The sequence below is a fragment of the Leptinotarsa decemlineata genome, unplaced genomic scaffold (genome assembly GCF_025532065.1).
Source record: "Leptinotarsa decemlineata unplaced genomic scaffold, Ldec_3_MD MMD2_tig00001064_RagTag_RagTag, whole genome shotgun sequence".
In the NCBI taxonomy this organism is placed as follows: domain Eukaryota; kingdom Metazoa; phylum Arthropoda; class Insecta; order Coleoptera; family Chrysomelidae; genus Leptinotarsa; species Leptinotarsa decemlineata.
Window position 1 is genome coordinate 6,292,616 of NW_027412558.1, and position 15,721 is coordinate 6,308,336.

At 38.6% G+C, this 15,721-nt stretch overlaps 1 protein-coding gene across 3 annotated transcripts in view; it reads left to right on the forward strand.

Annotated features, from left to right (window-relative positions):
- LOC111501873 (uncharacterized) overlaps positions 1-15,721 on the forward strand; it is a 314,266-nt gene that overhangs the window by 42,598 nt on the left and 255,947 nt on the right. The window lies entirely within an intron of this gene.

Here is a 15,721-nt window from a genome sequence, read left to right on the forward strand (position 1 = left end):
ATATATATATATATATATATATATATATATATATATATATATATATATATATATATATATATATATATATATATATATATATATATATATATATATATATATATATGTCACAGGATCAAAAATGAAACAATTCGTGGACACAACACTCCAAACACTTATATATATATATATATATATATATATATATATATATATATATATATATATATATATATATATATATATATATATATAAGGGGGGCAAACCGCGGACACGTGTTTCTGGCTATTGGCCTCATCAGCGCGGTGCAGCCAAGTGTAAAGTTGGGCAACACTTGTTTGCCGAAAGCAGGAAACAACACATATGCACGAAGTCATATGTTTCATTTTTGATTTGTACATCATACACACTCGATAAAATCTGTGTATGTATATAGATATATATATGTTGGTCACCACACCGCCACCCAAAACAAATTAACGCGCTGGCAAAAACACTCATTACACGTTCGAGGAGGCTGGCAGACAACGATCCGGCTGCCAAAACCACACGGAAACAACGAAAAACTCGAGATACACCGGTCATAACAACCACACTACCATATATTGCAGGAACAAGGGAAAAGTCACCACGTCTTCTCTCTTCCAACACGTACTTCAAACAGGACATAACATCAATTTCGATAACCCAAAAATGCTAGCAACGAAAACTTTTACTCACGAACAATCAGAGAGGCTATCGAAATTGAAAAACGACCTAATAATATGAACAAGAGGGATGATGCGCAAAGATTACCATCAACATGGAGATCCATTTTATCGCTTCGCACAAACAATCAGACCGCTCAACCCCAGAAGCAAAACTCGGTACATGACAATACAGGTACAATAACAGAGACAGGAGAGGCAGCTCAGGTAATAAGACCAAAACAGGTAGTCGAGCAAACACAGGTTGTGGCAGCAAGGCAGGTAAAGGGAAACATCCATCCCTATAAATTGAGACACAGAGTCTCATATATATATATATATATATATATATATATATATATATATATATATATATATATGGTCAATCTCAACATGGCCCAGAATTGCCACTTGTGTCGCCTCATTTGTTACTGGTGGTTTTATTTGCTACAGTGACGACCCTGTAAATGGAAAAAAATGTCCCCATTCCAATAAAAATCGACCTGTCTGAGAGTTTTTTCGGGATTAGTACCCAAAACCTCCATGTCAAGTTTTCGATGGTCCACCTTATATATACACTGATACGACCCTGCGACCACTTTCCAACGACGCACCCCTAATCATATCAAGCAGAATTCATCCGCACGATCACCATATTCAGCCTTTTTGAATCCCAGATGATTGAGTGCTGTTTCTAAAATCGTGTTGTTCTCCTCGTCTCTCTTACTTCAAGAACTGATGTTTCAACTCTCTAGAACGATTCTGAATTCTGACAAGTGTTCTGCAACATCAATAACAGTGTTACCATTATCAACAGAATCTGTGGATACATATTTTTTTCTGTCTCCAGTCGGTAAATTAATCGTAAAGAAACGATTAATTCATTTGCTAATGAGTTTCCATAATTCATATTTCATCATGTATCCTTCTTCGTCCACATTTTATGTATTTTGTCTCTTCGCTGTCTTCAATCCTTTGTGATCTGATTTGTGACACTCATTTTCACAAACCAGTGTTTCTCCCTGTGGATGATCTCAGCTTGCGACCCCTTGATGTTATGTTGATGAGTCCAAACATGCCCTTCTATTTCCGAATGGCTGTTTTTTTTCACTGTGTTTCTCTCTCGTGTTCGGCATTACGGCTTTCAGTTCAATCGATAAAGGAATCGCCACACTCATAAGGTTTCCAATAAATGTAATTCTCGGAATCACATTCCCCGAATAGCAGAGCATGTTTGGACTCATCAACATTACATCATGTGATCCCAAAATGATATCATCCACAGGGAGAACACTGGTTCAAGAGGAAGTTCAAAGAAGCTGCAGTCAGCCAAGCTAGCGTTGCATATGGAAACCTGTAATCTACGAGAAAACGTGCATTTCCTACATTCACCCCTACAAAAGTGGGTAAAGGAAATCATAACAATAAAAAGAATGTACCGCCACATTTTGAATGCATGTCAGGATGTCCACTTTCGTTCATCCGAAACGGATGTGAGAGTAAATAAACCTTCACTGTTACATCCGTTACGACCCTGCGACCACTTTCTAATGAAGCACCCCTGATCACGCGATGCCGAGTAAAATTCCACCGCACGATCACCCGTTTGGCCTTTCCGTTTCCCAGATGTCGAATGTACTCTTTACAGTTCCCGCTGCTACTTTCCGGTGCAGAATGTGGAGGAAATCGTTAATCGACCTAACTTAAACGAGCTTTTGTTGAATTATTCCCTATTTGTAGTGCAGGCCTCGGCAGCGGACTGTAATTGGCGAGGAGTTATAAAATTCAGGGGTTGGCTTAGGGGTAATGTGTGTTGATTACTTGAAACCCACCATGATTTGTAGAATCCTATTAGCTAGATGTAAGGCGGGAACGCGACAGCTCAATTTTGTTTCAATGCAGAATGGTTCTTCGTGATGGTGTGATAAAATAGGATGGAGGTAATTTTCCTGAGGCTGCAAAGTTTTGAACAATTTCAAGCTCGTTTCCAGAGGAATTGAGCCCAATTTCAATATTTGAATATGTTAAAAACGGTTTGTTCCGCGAAAAAACAGAGAAATTTTGTTCAATTGATAAAAATCCCTTTTCGTTCAAACGAATTTTCTATGATTGAGATTGAATTGAATAGCTGTTTGAATATTTTTTTCAAACCTTCATTGTGACAACAGCAGATGTGTCTGGTTTCACTGACATAAAGTAGTGAGAATTTTCATCGATGTTTTTAATATTTTTTTTATTTTCTTCAGAAGCTCCTCCTTCCAGAATAGTGATAGAGGAGTACAAAACCAAAGGTTTTTTCTGAATGATATTGAACTTGCTTGTAATGTTTAGTTGTGATGCACTGATTGGAACTTTTGGTGGAGAAATGAATATTACTGGAGTTTTTCCCAACAACAAACCGTTATTTTAACACCGCGATACGTATTTTGATCACCAAGTGACCACTTTCAAGAGGTCCTGGTCAGAATCTAGCAGCCGCAGAGTATATTAAGGGACGGAATTTCATATATGTGAACAAAATGCATGATTCGAACTTTTTGGAGCATTGAAAGTGGCAGAGGTCTGTACAAATTTCTTAAATTGAACTGAAAAGCTGATTGTTAATCCAGTAGATTAGGTTAGGTTAGGTCCAAAGTGAGAGTTTATTGTGGTTCAAACCAAATAAACCCAGCTTCTTAACGAAGTCGATTACTTTGTGTGGTGAGTGGTCTGTCAGGTCCAATGGTAAAAGTACGGCTCTGCTGAACCCTAAAAACCTGATTCGGTTCCCAGCGGGGCAGGCACAAAGTATGTGCTCTGCTGTTCCATCATTTTCCAAACAGAAGCGACCACACACTGTCTTTCGGCAGTCCCATTCCCTGCATATGATGATTAAAATGACAGTGAACTGTAAGTAGGCCTGTTAGACATCGTAGTTCATCTCTAATGTAGTCCATTAACTGTTTGGTATCAAGCTTCCTAAAAGATTCTGAATTTATTGGAGCCTTTGGACACACCCTTCATTTTGTTTTATGAAAGAGAGGACAATGGCAGATCAATATCTTCAGATGATGTAGGGCTGCAGGTTTTTCCAGGTTTTCCTGCAGCTCAAAAAGCAAATGCGCCACTGGAATCAATGAAGTCGTCCCGGAGCGCCAATTAGTTTTTGTTGTTGAATTATAATCTCATAATTTGTTTCGAAAATAAATTATTGCAATCCATAAATATTGGAATTGTGTCCCCACAATGAATATGTTCACTTTCACCATATTCATCTTCATCGCGACCTATCTTTTCAGTCATTTTCCTTTCACCATCTGCAAAAATATCACATTTGATGTTCTGTGACGAATTATGTAATGAATAATAACAAATGTGTTGGAAGCAGTGGTTCTCTGGGAAACAACAGAGTTACTGGTGAAGGTATCCGAGAAAGAACCATCGATGGCTACTTGTGGGAAATGGTCTTCAAGAAAGCTGGAGAACTACGAAGAAAAACGATCTGATAAAAAGTCCATTTGGTGAATTCTCAGGCCAGACACTACGGACAAAAGTCAAGCACAACAGCTATAGAGTCTTCGTGTTTCTTGATTGCATGATTGTTTCAATAATGAAATTGCTTGTAGGATGGAGTTATCATAATGAAATAAATGATGGAATTTTTTTCTTCCACATGGAATTACATGATGATCCATTATTCTCTTAATATCAGATAGGTGTAGTAATGAAAAATTGCGGGAATAGTGTATCAATCAATTTGATCTTATCCGCTCTCTACTGCACGCAATTAATTAGGTTTCGATAAAATGTTTGCTATGATTATAGAACCGTCCTTCTATCTTCCATCGATATTAGGGAAATGGATGTGTTGTATGTCAGTGTGATCATTATTTTCTGATATGGAATATATTGTATTATTTATACTTGTAATGCTTGCATGTCAATTCTTAGTATGCATGATATCGATGATGTTATAAAAAGTGTTTTTTGAAATAAAATATATTTAGGTGAACGTTTATTTCAATGTATTCCATGGAGTATTGCATGGAGTTATCTTATGATGTACAGAGTGATTTTTGAATGAGGCTAATTAGATATACAGGGTGAGTCAACAAGATTCCCTCGATCCATCAGAGGAAACAATTTTTCGAACTGCTCAACTTTATTTTGCAGTCATATCGATAAAAACTATCTTTTAAAATTATTTTCTCGCATACTGGGTGATTCAGCCGAGCGTGGCCAAACAAAGTTATATTGCTTCAAAAGGAACACCCAGTATATGAATACGTCATTTTATTCCATATTTTTTCAGCTATCTAAAGAGTTTTTGTTTTCCAATTTCCATTGCGGTATATTTCCCACCCAGTCGAAGAATATACTTTATATCAAGCTGATATATTTCCACTACTTCAATCACGAACTCAACACCATTATCGAGTGTTCACTTCATTGCCTTCAAACCAGGAAAAGTGGATTTGCACCCTTCTCTTCGGGTCTGATTTCAATAGGCTTCTATGCGATCCTTTAGCTAATGGTAAAAAGAAGTTAGTTAGTTTTTGACAGTTACCCACTTCCCTTCCATTAATTATGTGTGAAAAGAAAGCTTTCAGCTATCTAAAGAAACCTGATTAGTCATTTCGGACTGAGATGGGTGTTGAATACTGATGGTATTGAATAGCTCAAGAAATCAGCCAGTTCATCTCAACTCAATTTGAGGGACAAAAATTGAAAAGTCATTCAAACCAGCCTGAATCCTCATAAGATTCAACAGAACCTAGCCGTAACTAATATACGTCAACAAATAACAACCGATGTTCTTTATAACCAAGAGAATTTCTCAGGAACCTGCAAGTGGAATTTGTAATCATTGCGCCATCTGAAGGCAAATTTAATTTGATACTTTTCCCAAATATATTATCACAATATATACAGGGTGTAACATAAGTATTTTGAAATTTTCAAGTGACGTATTCCTGAAACAATTTCATGAAAAAAAGTCTATATGAACTTGTGTCCGAAAATGCTTCGTTTCGGAGATACGGTGTGTTGAAAATGGAATTTTTTTATTCGCTTTTTGAAAATAACTCTTGCAAAAAATAAGTTATTTGCACGAAACTCGATACCCGGGTTTTTTTTGACGTGAGAAATCAAAATTTCGAAATAATTTTCATGTAACATCTAGAGGGTACTGCGTACGCTGTCATTATTTATTTCAAATTATCCTAACTTTTTTGACAGTAAACTTTTGGTACTTTTCATGAAAACACCTAATTCCCACAACTTTTCCAAGTAAAAAAGGTATACTTCCTCAACAACGCTGAAGGTGAACGTTTTCGAAATATTAACAATTTTCTATATCGATGCATATTACTTTATAGCCAAATTTGATTTCAATAATTTTTGTCACTCTCCGCTTGCAAATTAAGTTAATTGAGTCAAGTAGGCTATGAAAGTTTGTTTATGAAAATAGAAGTTCGCTGTTACATTTTTAACTATTAATGGACAAATTCTCAGTTTGGAGTTTATAAAGTGATTTTTTGGTACGATGCCCGACTTTACGAATGGCTGATATGGTTTTTGTATACGGCTTGGCTGACGGAAATTCAAGCGAGGCCAGACGCATCTATCAGGAAAGGTATACCCAACGCGTGACTTCTTGTGCAGCGACATTTGCGAATCTTTTCCGGCGACTTTTCGAATCTGGAAGCTTTGAAACAAATTCTGCAGTAGGACGGCCACGGACTAAAAGAACTGTAGAATTGGAGGAGGCGGTTCTCAAAGAAATCAGTGAACATCCAGAGACACAAGTAGGTACAAGAAAAATTAGTCAATCTTTAAATGTGAGTCACATGACAGTTTACAGAATTTAAAAGGGACAGCAATTATATCCATATCATATTCAGTGTGTCCAGGCACTTACGCTACGTGATTTCCAACTACGTATCGAATTTGCTCAATGGCTTCAAAGAAAGTCGAACAACATCCGCAAATTTTATCGACAATCCTCTTCACAGATGAGGCTGATTTTTCAAGAAATTGTATCATGAACTTCCATAACAACCACATCTGGGCGGAAGATAACCCACATGCGATAACTCAGACTCATTTCCAAGACAGAATCTCTCAATGTATGGGTGGACATAATTGGGGATTATTCAATTGGGTCTTATTTTTTCCCCTTTTGTTTGAATGGAAATGCTTACCTACATTTTTTGGAACACGAGCTTCCCCAACTTATGGAAGATGTTCCCATTGGTCTCCGAAATCACTCTTGGTTCATGCACGATGGAGCTCCTGCTCACTTTAGTGTGATAGCAAGACATTTTTTAGACGAAGCATATACCCAACGATGGATGGGAAAAGGAGGCACTGAGCATTGGCCCCCGAGGTCACATCTAAAATTACTAGTTTATGCTAGCCCCATTCAAAACGAAGAAATGTTAGGGGATCGCATCATAGCTTGCTGCGAAACGATAAGAAACACTCCGGGCATTTTTCAACGGGTGCGGAATTCGAATCCTTCGATGAGGAGAGCAGAAGCTTGTATCACTGTTGGGGGATCGTCACTTTGAACAGTTGTTGTAATAGTTGTTTCGTTCAATATTGATTTGTTTATTTTCCTAATTTTCCAATTGAAAATCAATTGTGAATGATGAGATTGTTAAAGGCTGATGAATTGATAAGCGATTCAAGTTGAAGTGATAGAATCAATGAGTTTATATTTAGCCGTAAAAACATACAAATCCATAATCCTTGCTGAACTGTTCCTAACGGGACAATCTGTATACCTACCGGAATGCTTCTATGATTGCATGAACTTGATCACTCAATGAAAACCCGTTCCTTTCAACTCTTTTGATCTTGAATTCATTAATCAATTAATCAATCTATATTCACTGTGATATTTTGTCTTCAGTTCATTTTATAGTGAACTTCACGAGCAATAACAGTTTCAACATAAATGCCAGGTGTGTTATGAAACACGACAAAAATCACACCTTCTACTCTCCTCTTGTCTTGTAATTTGTTGATGAAAAGATTGATTAATTATGTTCGCAGTTGATGTCAAAGCTACACATAAAAGCACGGTGTCTGAAAAGAACCCTGGCATAACTGAAAGCAGGTTAACTATTCTGATTCAATTTCAAATTTTGTGTTGTGAACTGTTTATCATCGTTTCATTAAAATGAAACATGAAATTTATGACGGAGAACTGTGATGGAGAATTCGTGATGGTGAACCCTGATGAGTAACTGCGTGAATCCAAAGTATTTTCAAAAAGCTTTTATTTAACTTGACTTGTATGTATGTTAACAAATCTTGCAAGTTTAATTTGACCCACTTCTCGGTATCCGATTGACTTGAAATTTTGCGTGCTGGTGCAGAACCGATGACAATGCATGTTAATCATAAACGTGACCTGATGCTGCTGCCAGGATCGGCTCCGTACGAGAGATCTCCTCAGTGGTAAATAGCAGGGACACGAAATTTTGTATACGCATTCGTTCATGATAGGCAGTTGGTACGCCAACCATGAAATAGATGTCATATCCAGAGTTACCTTCAATAAAAAAATATATTTCTAGAAAAAAAATTAAATCAAACTTTCACCTTTAAATACCTACTTCCCAACCCTGAAAAGAATACAATAAATGATGTAGTAGGCTGTAATTCTAAGAACCCATATTCATTCGCATTGTGAAAAAATATTATCTATCACTCTCTAAGTTTCCAGAGTAAGAGGGTCCATCACACAATATGAGCAACAGGCACGAGAGGCTACCATGACTTGTGTAATTTGGTGAATAAAATTTCAAATCACATTAACCACAGTCATTTATGACTTTACAGAATTGAAAGTATAATAAAAGCTTGTCGTGATGCCTAGAAGAAATCTCTACATATTCAGTCAGATGAAATTTAAATTAAGAAACATTCTGCCAGATTCAACAATAAATTTCAAACCCGATAAATATTATGTGTGCAAAAAAAATTATTCAAGGTTGAAGTTCCACATTTTGAGCATTCACGGCACTTTTATTTAGTTACAAACATTATGAATTGCCCACAAATTTAGTAGGTACCTGCCTAATTACAAATTTCAACTACAAATTGTAAATGTCGCGACAAGCTTTTATTATAATTTCAATTCTGTAAAGTCATAAATGAATGTGATTGATGTGATTGAACATTTTATTTTGATCTTTTTAGGGCACTCAAAAAAAAGCTTGTTTTGAAAGTTTTTTATCATTATTTTATTCACAATGAGAAATGTTCTATTAGCAGTTACTTGTCGTATTAATTGATTTTACCAATTGAGAAAAACTCAAACATTATACAGACACGTTTTGGAGGCTGAAATCTGCCTCCGTCTCTAGAATTGGCAGAAATCTAGGTATATTACATAGACTGAAAAAACTCGGACCTAATACATAGATGGGGCTAGTCTTATGTTATTCATACAGCACCGGCAGTTGAATGGACTATCAAGTCTTTTCAGCCCTTCAAATCTCCCGGAGAGGATGGTATATTTCCAGCACTTCTTCAAAACGGACTGGAAATAATTTTACCTATTCTCACACAATTATATAGAGCTAATCTGGCGTGGAACTATATACCACCTAGTTTGTTGGCAGCAAGGATGGTATATATACCTAAAATGGGCCGAAGAGACTCACACCCCAAATCGGTACGACCAATCAGCCTTACATCCTTCCTGCTGAAAGGACTTGAGAGGATACTGGACGGACATATCAGGAGGGTAGCATTATATTCATCCCCACTGAATAACCACCAGAATGCTTATCAATCCGGTAATTCGACAGATTCAGCATTAAAGAACCTCGTTGAGGAAATCTCCAAATCCCTTGATAACAAGGAGATTGCGGATAGTGTATTTCTTGATATTGAAGGAGCATTTGACAATGCACTACCTAAATCTATAGGATTGTCTCTGGCTAGAAAGGGTGTAGAATCAACCATAACTGGCTGGACCTATGCCATGCTAGTAAACAGAACTGCAACTTCGACTCTTCAAGGCGTTCAAGGGTCAGGGTCACCAGGGGCTGCCCTCAAGATGGGATACTATCTCCCCTTGTATGGTCGCTCCTGGTGGATAGTCTGCTTGATGCCATCGACAGAAGAAGAGTTGATCTGCAAGCGTATGCAGATGAGCTTGTCATCCTGGCAAGGTCCACGTCGGGAAGGGTAGCTTGTAATATCCTCCAAAGCGCATTTGACGTTGTTCACAGTTGGTGCCTGAGGAAGCAGATGTCTGTTAACCCCAGCATAACTGTGTTAATCCCCTTCAACAAGAGAAGGAAATTGGATGATCTAACGCCACTTTACCTCAATGGTGTGGTCATTCCATTTGGAACGGTGTCCTTGATAAAAGACTCACCTGGAGCGCTCACCTGGAAAAAGTTCTACATGAAGCCAGACTGTCTCTATGGACTTGTGGTAAAACTTGGGGTTTAGGTCCCAAACAAATACAATGGATTTATGTGATGATTGTCACACCAATGATCACGTATGGTGCAATTGCTTGGTGGCCGAAGGCGTTACAGAAAACGGCCCAAGCGAAGCTCTTTGGCTTACAGAGACAGGCTTGTTTGGCTATCAGTGGTGCCATCAGTACCACACCGTCAGCAACCATGGAGATCCTTCTAGATCTACTTCCTCTCCACATTTTTCTAGAAAGAGAGGCTAGATGGACTGCATACAGACTTGTGCACATTGCCAATTGCACAAATCAATTCAATGCAGAGTGCAAGAGACTGTTGGTTGACATTGGAAGTCACAGCATTCTGGAAATGACCTCTGACTTTATGCCTTCAACTGTCAACTACGAACTACCTTATAAAGTACCATTCCCGAGTAGAGAGGACTGGATCCTGCGGGAGAAGGAAATATTAAGAGCAGATAGTTGTTGGTTCACAGATGGATCTGGTGCAGGTGTTTTCAGTCGCAGACTCAGGACAGAGTTATCTACTTGCCTAGCAACTTATGCGACTTTATTTCAAGTGTAAATTTACGCTATTGAATTGTGTGCGGAGAGATTGGATAGATCCAACCTCACTCACAAGTCAATAAAAATATTCTCGGACAGTCAAGTGGCGTTGGAAGCTCTTGGCTCCCACCAAGCAATGTCTAAATTGGTAGCAAACTTCCAAAAAGACTCTCCTCGATAGGAAGATTAAACAGATTGTCTCTGGTCTGGATTCCTGGGCATACTGGCCTAGAAGGCAATGAAGCTGCTGACTCTCTTGCGGAGGAAGGTGCTGCAAGCGTCTTCATTGGACCAGAACCTGTCATTGGCATCGCTTTGGGCTTTGCCAAACAAACACTTAACACCTGGATGGCAAGAAGTGTTATGGACTTCTGGCAAAATCTTCCAGGATTGGCTCACTCCAAGGCGTTTATTCACCCTTCGAAGCTTGATTCGACTACAGCAGGGATGAACTACGATGTCTAACCGGCCTTCTAACAGGTGTTTGAGTGGTCATTGGATTGTGGCTGAGTAAGCCATTGAAATAAAAGGGAAAATTTCAAATTGAAAGTGGTAGACGGATCTTGCTTCACATAATTCCATCAATGGATCGATGAATAGCCCCACTCATACAAAAAAGTCTCGATTGGTCACGGATGTTCCAGAATTCGAAACTGTTCCGGAATGATTCACAATGAGCTGAGATATTCTCTCGCATTACGAATTATACCTGAACATTTTTCATCTCATCCTGGAATGTTGTGAAATAGTCCTCAATACTCTAGAATTTTGTGAACTATTGTAGAAATTCCTCGAGGGCGAAACTTCCAGCCCTCACGTCTTCGAAAGCAAGCACTCCATTCTAGAACAAAAACTCCTTTCTCAGTTAGGGAATGAAAGCCTTCCACATTCTATGACTCCCTGCATCGTTTCGTAATGATCTAGAACGTTGCAGGATATCCCTGAACGTTCCAGACTATTCCCAACGCTCTCAATTTTTCTGAAGTATTCTAGAATTCTCCTGAGTAACATTCAACAACTTTGGTCGTTTCACAATGATCTAGAATGTTCCGGACTGTTCTTGAACATTGCATAATGTCCTAAACTGTCTGGAATATTGTTGAATGTTGCTACCGAATTCTCTTGAATATTTGGAACTATTCTCGTCTCCGACCCGGATATAATAATGTCAGGACAGACAATTCCGCTTTCTGCTTCAATAAGTTTGTTGGGGGTTCAATAGTCACCAATATGTCTTGGCACAATTATGTCGCTGGAATTGCGAAGGCTGCTCCTCAAAAACTTATAACACTGTTCCGAACTGAAAAATTGTACACTATCCAGCAACTTTTGATGCTTCATGAAGCTCAGATCAGATCTTCTTCGCAGTATTGTTCTCATATATGGAGCTCTGCCACTAAGCATACCCTGAAGCTGCATGAGTCCATCCAGAAAAGAGCCATCCGCCTGATTGGAGACGCGAACATCACTTGAAACCTTGATAGTCTGGAACATCGAAGAAAAGTTGGGGATTTGTCTCTCGTCTATAGATATTTTCATAGGAAGTGTTCAAGTGACTTGGCACATTCGATTTCACTAAAACCGATACATATCAGAAATACGCGATGGATGGTGACTGTTCATCGTTTTTGAGATTCAACTCAGTTTACATCGAACTCCACTGTTTAGAAACTCTTTCATTTGGAGAACTGCATTCATGTGGAACAAAGCTTCTGATTTTCCAAACAGATCTAATCTCCAGTCGAATCTAAATCGCTACTTTCACACAGGTACCGTTCTTAGAGTGCCTTGAAGATTTTTCTGTAGTACTTGTGTTTTGTCCTCGGAAAAAGTACTTTCCAAATGGTGAAACTATCGGTTCTCATGTCTTTGAAACCACGGCATTCGAAAAAAAAGAAATTTCCCTATGGAAAAGTTGATGCAGCACTATCTTCCCATCTGTTATCATTTCCGGCGTTATTTCACATGTCCCTGAATAAACTTCATGTTCTATTCCACCTGATTTGTTCAATTTCCTAGAATTTCCTTACATCGCATTCCGCTCAATGAAGTCACTCTGCTATCGATGGATTCAATATTTCCAGATATCAATAGACCAGAAACGAAGTGACTGCTTTCCACACGCGATCGGAACGAAGTCTGGAAATCTATCAGGAGTTATTTCCATCACAATATACGTTCATTCATACGTTACGGAAAATTGAAAATCTCCAAACGGAAAGGTCTGTACAGGATGGGCTGATGGAAACGAAACAAGACCGATTTTTCATAGTTGGTGTTGTTGGCAAAGTTGTTTTTATTATTATTACAAGATTGTATTCAACTTGGAATGTTTGTATGTAAGTATGTCGGTTCGGGACAAAATTTTCAATTGAGTTTGAAGACATATTCCACAGCTGTTCGAGCTGAAATTTTGCATACACCTTCAGTTTGGATGATAATTCATGGTTAATCAGGCGACTCCTCACACGATCAATCCAATTTGTGTGGAGAGATTGGAAGAATCCAACCTCATACACAAGTCAATAAAAATATTTTTGGACAGTCAAGCAGCGTTAGAAACTCTTGGCTCCTAACGAGCAGCTTCTAAATTGGTAGCAAACTGCCAAAAAAGACTCTACTCGATGGGAAGACTCATCAAATTGATTCTGGTCTGGATTCCTGTCCATACTGGCCTGGACATGGCCTTCCAGGCAATGCTGTAAGCAGCTTCATCGGACCAGAACCTATCATTGGCACCGCTTCAGGCTTTGTCAAACAAACATTGAACACCTAGACTTCTGGCAGAATCTTCCAGGATCGGCTCACTCTGAGGCTTTTATTCACCCTTCGAAGCTTGATACCAAACACTTGTTGGACTACAGTAGGGATGAACTACGATGTCTAACAGGCCTACTTACAGGTCATTGTCATTTGAATCATCATATGCAGAGAGTTGGACCGTCGGAAGAGAGTTCGTGTCACCTCTGTTTGGAAAATTATGAAACATCAGACCATATACTTTGTGCCTGCTCTGCTGGGGACCGAATCAGGTTTTTAGACCATCTGACCTGAAAGACCACTTACCATACAAACTAATCGACTTCTCTGAGGAGCTGGGTTTATTCGTTCGAGTGTGAATAGGTGTGAGCCACAATAAACCCTTGCGGGTTGCGGTGGAGGGTGGAATGGTCCCACTCACTTTGGACCTAACCTAACCTAACCATACCAATTTATCTCCAGATAATTATAGTTTTTCGAGAACAAAATCGTAGTTGAATTGTACTCAATATACGATATGTAAGGCAAGTAATTTTATATCCGTCGAAATTATTTATCAATTAACACATTATATGCGACCATTATACTGAAAAGTGAGCCAGAGAAATACGCCTAGGCAGACTTTCTTGTAGACCCATAAGAATAGAACAATGAGAGGTCTGTTAAAAAATAGAGTGAATTTTCATTTTTCAAAACAAAATAATGTATTCAGTAATTTGTATTCTGTCTTCTCCAAAGTAGTCCCTATCGAAGTAGTTCTGATTTGCACTTTCCATACCCGGAGGGTTATAACCTTGAGCTTCCTCAGAGATTAGGTCTCTTCATTCTCGAAAATAGGAAAGTATCACAGGAGGCAAAATCTGGCGAATACGGTGGCTGGGGCATGATTGCAGTATTGTTTCTGCCCGAAAAATCACGAACAATACCAGTCAGCAAGCGCATTATCGTGATGCAAAAGCCATGAATCGTTTTTCAACAGAAACAATGTTTCCTTTGCATTGCTCCTCACAAGCGATGTTTAACTTCAAAATAATACTCCTTATTGACCGTACGACCATGTGGCGAAAACTCCTGTTGCATAACACTACGGTAATCGAAAAAACCAATGATCAAAAGGTTGATCGAACTTGACTTGCTTTTTGCTTGGTCTTGCCTCTCCTGGAGTCTTCCATTGGAACGATTTTTGGTCTCGATGTCATGATTCGTCACCTTTTTAAGAGCAAATCTGAATCGCCATTGATGCCATAATATATAGGTTCTGAAAATGTACTTATTGATGATTTTATCGTTCTAACATCTGAGGGTGATGATAAATTGTGGAGACGACTTTGAGTTTCTATTCTTCGCACTACACTTTGAGATATAATGGACTTCTACCAGAGGTTCTTCAATAGTGATTGGATGATTCTCCATAACAATTTATTTTATTTTTTGATATTTTCATCGATTGTTGATGTACTTGGGCGTCTAGGGTGAACGTCGCCATTCATATCTTCTCGAACTTATGAGAAATGCTTGTACCATTTGTAAACATTTTTCTGACTCAGAGTAGAATCATAATATGCCATTGTCAACAGTTCAAATGTTTTTAGGCACTCAACTCCATTTTTCACACTAAATTTGATGCAAATCCTTTGATCAAACGAGAATCTCAAAGTGAACCGGAACACCTATAAGAAGAATTGGAACATCTTCAAGTGGCTTCAAGATCGAATGGATACAGTATAACCGAGATCAACAAGGCCATGAAACTGAAGACCTCCATAAGTCAAAATAGGGAGGAAACTCAAACGGTTGCACATGTGTTTCTACCGTACATCCCTAGGGTTACAGATAGAATCGGAAAAATCCTAAGGGCGCATAACATAAAAACTGTGTTCAAGCCCACCAGGAAAATACAGCAAAGCCTTAGATCTGCGAAAGACAAAAGAAATCCACTATCAACTGCGGGGTATACCATATACCATGCACCTGCGGAAAAGTTAATATCGGTACCACCAAAAGATCCATGGGGTACAAGGCTGGATGAACATCGGAGAAACTGTAGATGAGGTCAAATAGAAGAATTGGTACTAGCGGAACACGCGTTTAGTGAAGGAGAACATACGATACTGTTTGAAGATGTCAAACTATTTGCACCCGATCATGGATACCACAGGCGGCTTGTACGGGAAGCCATAGAAATCCATTAACATACAGAAAACTACAACAGAAAGGAGAAGGCGATAACGCTCAACTGGATTTGGAATCCCATACTGAAAGATGCTGAGGTGGCAGCAGTGCAACGCAATGTAACAGGTAATAACA